Genomic DNA, 6,825 nt, shown 5'->3' with positions numbered 1-6,825 from the left:
GCTGTTGTTGGATTATGATTGAAAGCGTGATGGTGAAAGAATGGTAATTGATGGATATTGGTAACTGTTGCTGGTTTAATAGTAAAGCTAAAGTAGTTTAAGAATACGAGTTGTTTCATAGAAATCGGTGGTACTTCCTGCTGCGTGTGATTGGTGAATGGATGCTGATTGGTTGCTGAGATGTTTGTGGGCGGGGCTTAGTGTCGAGGCTAGTGTGAACGGAGTATCGAAGAGGGTGTTATGTACTTTCCATTACGCAAACAACAACAACAACAACAACAACAACAACAACTACTACTACTACTACTACTACTACTACTACTACTACTACTACTACTACTACAGCTGATCAGGTTAACAGACGAGACCATACATTCTTAGTCCTAAAAGTGGGTTAAGTGTTGGCGGTGGCGGGGAACATGAGATCAAAAAATGTGTATCAGTTGCAGAGGTTGAAATAAAAAAAATAATAAAAAATGTCACGAGTAGCATTATTTTGTTTGCGCTGAATTATTAATACGACATCGCGCAATACATAAAATATATATTAACGGTTATGTAGGCGGACGACGCGATTTCGTTCTCTACATTACGAGCCGAACTTGGTAATTAATTAATGTTGATGAGAGGGGAAGCCACGGTAATTCTGGCAAGTTGCGGCGCCTCGTAATTTGTAGAAGTCGTGGAAACCGGCGCCGTGAGTGTGTCTGTGTGCTGTTTATGTAAGCGTGACGAGGAGGAAGTTAGTGTTGTTTCCCCTCTTCCCCCCCTCCCCCCACCCCGCCCACCCACATCATCTACCCCCACCCCCCCCCACCCCCCCTCCGCTTCCCACCCTCACATTGCCTTCCCTAACCTCGTATGCCATTCCCACCCTCCCCCCACACACTCACTTGTTTCTGATTCCCAAGTCTCTGTGTCGTGGTGATGTTGGTGGTGTTGAGGGCGATGATAGTGGGATGTTTTTGTTGGTGTGGAAGGTGGTGGTATTATTGCTATTGTCGTTATTGTTGTTGGTGTTGGTGTTGTTGTTGGTGGTGGTGGTAATACTCAAGCTGCGGAAGTCTCAGTAATTGCATTTTTTTTAACAGAAACTTAATATGAAGCTTGTTTACTTGATTCACTTTTAACACATTTGCAAGTTTCTACTCACTTTTTTTGCGGCTTTTATATCTGACGTCTTGTTGGTTTGAGAGGAGTCTTGAAAGGAATGTATTTGCGTCTTCTTTTTCACTCCCTTACGTCCTACTTCTTAGGGGGAAAATGTTCTTCATCCTGGACTCTTTAACGAAGGGTATCGGTGTAGGTTAAGTGGTGTGTGGCGGCAGCATCAAAACCTCGCCTCCTCCTCCTCCTCCTCCTCCTCCTCCTCCTCTTGACTTACCCTTCCATCAACCCTCTAATTACCTGCCGCACCTGATCTACTTCTGAGTGAGGAGAAAGATTTTGGGTGTTGCTGGGAAATCCGAGGGAAGTTTATTGAAGATTCGAATTTGCCGGCACAGACTGATACAATTTTCTTTTCTTTTCGGAATATACGTAAATAAAAGTTATGCAAAGATTGATGGTCACTTTTCTTTATATATCTTGAATGTACGTAAGTCAGAACCGTTAAAATACTCCTCTGTTCCCCTTTTGTTTATCACGGTGGTATAATTTTATGGAGAGAGGTGGAGTGCTAAACTTAACTAAAAATAAATCAAACGAAAAAGTAAATATAATAAAAGAAAGGCCGTAACTTCTTGTTCATACAAAAAAAGAAAATATGTAAAAAAATAATAAGTGTCAGAATTGAATTAAGTCCAGAGGCTTCTTGACAAAAAAAATATATAGATCACACAGATGGTTACTTAGTTTTGTGAGTCATCCCTTACTCTCTCTCTCTCTCTCTCTCTCCCAATATTTGTACGCGTGACACCTAAGTTCCCGGGGCTCACCTTCATGTTGCAGTCCTTCTAAGAATCTCGCGGAGTGTCTTAACTATGCCATACGAGATCACTGTACCATGAGTTACTGCCCACCGCGACCACCGTACTCTCTCACCTCTATAACTACCATAAACACAACCACCACCATCAGCATCACTACACCTCTTCCTTCCTCTCCCAACACCTTTTCCTTCACCTCTTGCATCTCTTCCTTCCTCTCAGTTCACCTTTCCCCACCACCTCCTGCATCACTTTTTCCTTCACTTTGCATCTCTTTCTACCTCTCCATCACCACCACCACTACTACTATTACTATGACCACTACCAACAATTCCAAAGTCAGGTGCTATCTCTTTTAAAAACAACATCGCTCTCAACTCCATAACGTCAGCAGCACCACCACCAACAACAACACCAACACCAACAATAACACCAGCAGCAGCAACACTAATACCACCACCACCAACAACAACAACAAAGCATCTATATATCTTTCCTTCCCTCTCTTCCCTCCCCTCCCCTCCCCTCCTCTCCCTGCCCTCCACATCTCGTCGAGGCCACCGCAATTGTCGGTAATATCTGACAGACCAACCAACTTTTTCCCTTCAAGTCCACGAGTTTACGAGAAGGTGTGTGTGTGTGTGTGTGTGTGTGTGTGTGTGTGTGTGTGTGTGTGTGTGTGTGTGTGTGTGTGTCAGGTAAACTTGGAGGAGGGGCGGAGACAATGGGAAAAAAAAAGGAGGGGTAGTGGTGGTGGTGGTGGTGGTATCCGGGTATGATGAACGACCTCCGGGAATATCAACGCCCCCGGAAAGTGCCTGAAGCTTGCTCTCGTGTAGGTGTTAGTGGCGCCTAGATCTTCATTTCCTCTGCGGCGGGGTGAAGGAGGAGGAGGAGGAGGAGTAAGGGAGGCAGAGCAAGGTGGGGCAGGCGTAGGGAGGAGAGAGGCAAAAGGCGGAGGCGAGGGAAGAAGAGAAAGAGGTTGTGGGAAGGCAAGAGATGGAGGGAAGAGGAAAGAAAAGGAGGGATGAAGAAAGGTATAACGGAGCTGAGAAAGAGACAGAAGAAGAAGAAGAAGAAAAGGTAGAAGAAAAAGGAGAGGCATAGGCAAGGGAAGACAGGGTAGGGTAGGGCAGAGCAAGGTAAGAATGGGCAGGGCAGGCAGGGAGGTGTGAGTGTGCTTTAAGTGGCATAGATGTGTAGAGAGTGAAGAAGGCTGGGAGGATGGGGATGGTGGGGGGGGGGGGGAGGAGATGTTGATGCTGGGAGAATTGGAAAGTGATGTTCGAGGTACTTGTGAAGAAGACGAGGAGGGTGGATGGCCAATAAAATGACGATGGATGGCTTGCTGGAGGAGGAGGAGGAGGAAGAGGAAGAAGAAGAAGAAGAAGAGGAGCAGCTCGATCAATTGGGTCATATTCGTGTCTAGATTTATGTCCAGGATGCTGTCTGTCTGTCTATATATTTCTCTACCTGTCTGTCATTCTCCTTTTTTTGCCTGTGTATCTGTCTATCTGTCTGTCTTTCTGTCCGTCTTGTCTCACTCCAGATCTTTTTTATTCAAGAGTCTAAAGAAGAGTCATTGAGCGAGAGCGCCGCCACAGGTAGGCCAGGTGTGTGTAGGCTGGAGCAGGAGGAGGAGGAGGCGGCAGTAGAAGCTTCAATTAGTGTGTCTATGAATGGAGGCCTTGAATCAGCGTTGCACTCAGTCATGGCGTCCTTAGCAGCAGTCAGTCAGTCAGTCAGGAGCTGCGAATTAGCCTGAAGGTGAAGCGGAGTAGTATTCTCATTCACTCCTTGTCTTATCTCTCCCTTCGCATTAGCTATAGTGGGTTTTAATTGGTGTCCGGTTTTAACACCTTGACTGCGGATTTCCTACCAGAAGACATCACCAAGCTACAGGAATGGGACAAAAAATGGCTGTTACAACTCAATGAAGAAAAATGTAAAGTCCAGCATACCGATACCACATGGGAAACACTCCACTACCAACCACAGAGGCATGCAGAGAAAGACCTGGGAGTTAAAATTGATAGTGGGTTTAAATTGGTGTCCAGTTTTAACACCTTGACTGCGGATTTCCTACCACAAGACATTACCAGGCTACAGGAATGGAACAAAAAATGGCTGTTACAACTCAATGAAAAAAAATGTAAAGTCATGCACATTGGGAGGGGATATCCAGCATTCAAACACCACATGGGAAACACTCCACTATCCACCACAGAGGGAGAGAAAAACCTGGGAGTATAATTTTGTAACCAGGCTACCAGTCAAGGCCAAATCCGTGCCAATCGCAGCGGAGGGTTAAGAAGTAGACGGCAACCACAAATTAATTCGCAGGGTAGAGTAGTGGATAAAGGGAGCAAATTTAAGGGTTTTGTAGCCAATGGAAGTTGCATAAATAGGATTGAATGCCTCGAATAGAAGTTAGATACATTTCTGAATAAGGTGGATTAAGTTAGAGAGATACGGTATTGGATGAAGGGATACAAAATTTAGAGGTTATATGATTAATAGAAATACGAGAGGGAGGAAGGGGAAGGAGTAGTGGAAGAGAAGGTTTAGGAAGGAAGGAAAGAGAGGAAAGACAAGTAGGAATAGAGGGGAAAAAAGGTTAAAGGAAGAAGGAAGGAGAGGAATGAATGCTTGATAGATTTAATATGAACAAGGTGGATAAAGTTTACAGATACGTCATAATGGATGGAATAAGCAAATTAAGCGGTTGTGCAGCTAATATAAATAGGATTAATAGTTTGAAATAGAGGCTAGATAGATTTATGAATGAGGTGGATGGAGTTTACAGCTACGATAATGGGTGAAGGGAGCAAATTAAGTGGTTATAGAGTTAATAGTTGCTAGTTAGATTTAATAATCGAATGAATGGATGAATGGATGCTAGATGGATTTAAGGATAACGCGAGGAGATAATGGGTATATAAACAATTCCCAGGGCGACTTAATTCTTACAGAGACTCCTTACATCCTTCTCTGCTCTTACTACCCCCATATTCCCTGCCTGTTCTCTCTCTCTCTTTCTCCCTTCCCCCTTCCTCCTCTTCCTCCTTCCCTCACTCCACCAAAGCCTGCCTTCCATTAGACACCTCCTGAAGGGTTTATAGTGATCACGGGGGCATTAAGGGCAGTGTTAATGCCTACCTAAATACAGGCTCGTCGGGGTGAGAAGGGAACGGCAAGGCTTTCTAATACCCCGAGGAAGCGATGCGCGAAGGGGACTGTTTGAAGGTATTGAGAGTGGTGTGTTTTTGGGGTGGGGACGGGAGGAGAGAGAGAGAGAGAGAGAGAGAGAGAGAGAGAGAGAGAGAGAGAGGGAGAGGGAGTGTGCACGTGTGTGTGTGTGTGCGTGTGTGCCGGGAAAATTATGTATGTAAGCGAGTTTGGGAGAGTTAGCGCGTGTATTGGGGTGCTTCAGCGAGAGAGAGAGAGAGAGAGAGAGAGAGAGGGAGAGGGAGAGAGAGTGAGAGTGAAAGTGAGAATACAGCAGCCCAGGGAACAGGTGGTAGAAACATAGAAGAACTGAGGGGATGTAGAGCTGAATAGGCAGGTGCTAAAATTTATAAACAGGTAGGAAGGAAAGGTAAAGGTAATAAGCTGAGATGCAAGGTTGGACTGTTGGTTGAGAGAATAAATAAATGAATAGTCGACGGTCTGCATGGGATAGCGTAACAGGTGAAGAGAAGATAAAGAGAAGGGAGACTGAGAGAGGAAGTAGACTGGAGTGAGACAGTCTACTCCACTCTTCTCGGTTGATAAAGTTTGCGTGTACTGTATGTGTGTGTGTGGGGGGGGGGGGTGTATGCAGGTGGTGGTGTTGGTTTTACGAGGAGTAGAAGGGTGAAGAGGAGGAGGAGGAGGAAGAGAAGGAGAAGAAGAAATAGCTGTAGCAAGAAGAGAAAGGAGAAGAACTGAAGGAAAGGGAAAGGAGAATGAGGAAAATAACAACTTTGACAATAACAACAGCAATAGCAACATCGAGAGGAGAAGGAAAACGGAGAAGAAGGATATGCAAAAGGAGAAGAACAAGACGGATAAAGGAAGGAGGATCAAAATGGAGAAGAAATAGTGGTGGAGATTATTGTAATGATGATGATGATGATGATGATGATGATGATGATGAAGAGGAGGGGGAGGAGGATGAGGATGAGGAAGAGGGAGAAAAATGAAGGAAAGGAAGAGGAAGGTAAACTGCGGTCGGAGAGAGAGAGAGAGAGAGAGAGAGAGAGAGAGAGAGAGAGAGAGAGAGAGAGAGAGAGAGAGAGAGAGAGAGAGAGAGAGAGAGAGAGAGAGAGAGAGAGAGAGAGAGAGAGAGAGAGAGAGAGAGAGAGAGAGAGAGAGAGAGAGAGAGAGAGAGAGAGAGAGAGAGAGAGAGATCGCCCACTGATGGAGAAGAAAAAAAAAACGAAGAGAAAAACCGTGATGATGTGGAGAGCAGTTCTAGCAAGTTAAGAGAGAGAAGAAGAAGAAGAAGAAGAAGAAGAAGAAGAAGAAGAAGAAGAGGACGACACTAAGAGCTGTTGAAACTCTACAACGATAACATTCACTCTTTCCGTTTATTGATTCCTATTACGAACGCAGACCCAGTGTAAGGGAGAAGGAAAGGAAGGGGGAAAGGGGGAAAGGAAGGGAGGGGAGGGGAAGAAAAAGAGAAGGGAAAGGAAGGGAAGTGGATAAGGGGAAGGGGAGTGAAGGAAGAAGGGAATGGAAGGGGAAGGGAAAGGGAAAGGGGAGGGGAAGAAAAAGAGAAGGGAAGGGAATTGAATAAGGGGAAGGGGAGTGGAGGAAGAAGGGAAGGGAAGGGGAGGGGAGGGGAGGGGAAGAAAAAGGGCGTTATACCGATGAATCCTGAGGTGGTAGCCGAAGGGAATGAAGTCCAAGC

The sequence above is a fragment of the Eriocheir sinensis genome, chromosome 14 (genome assembly GCF_024679095.1).
Source record: "Eriocheir sinensis breed Jianghai 21 chromosome 14, ASM2467909v1, whole genome shotgun sequence".
In the NCBI taxonomy this organism is placed as follows: domain Eukaryota; kingdom Metazoa; phylum Arthropoda; class Malacostraca; order Decapoda; family Varunidae; genus Eriocheir; species Eriocheir sinensis.
Note: the sequence above shows the minus strand (reverse complement) of the source record.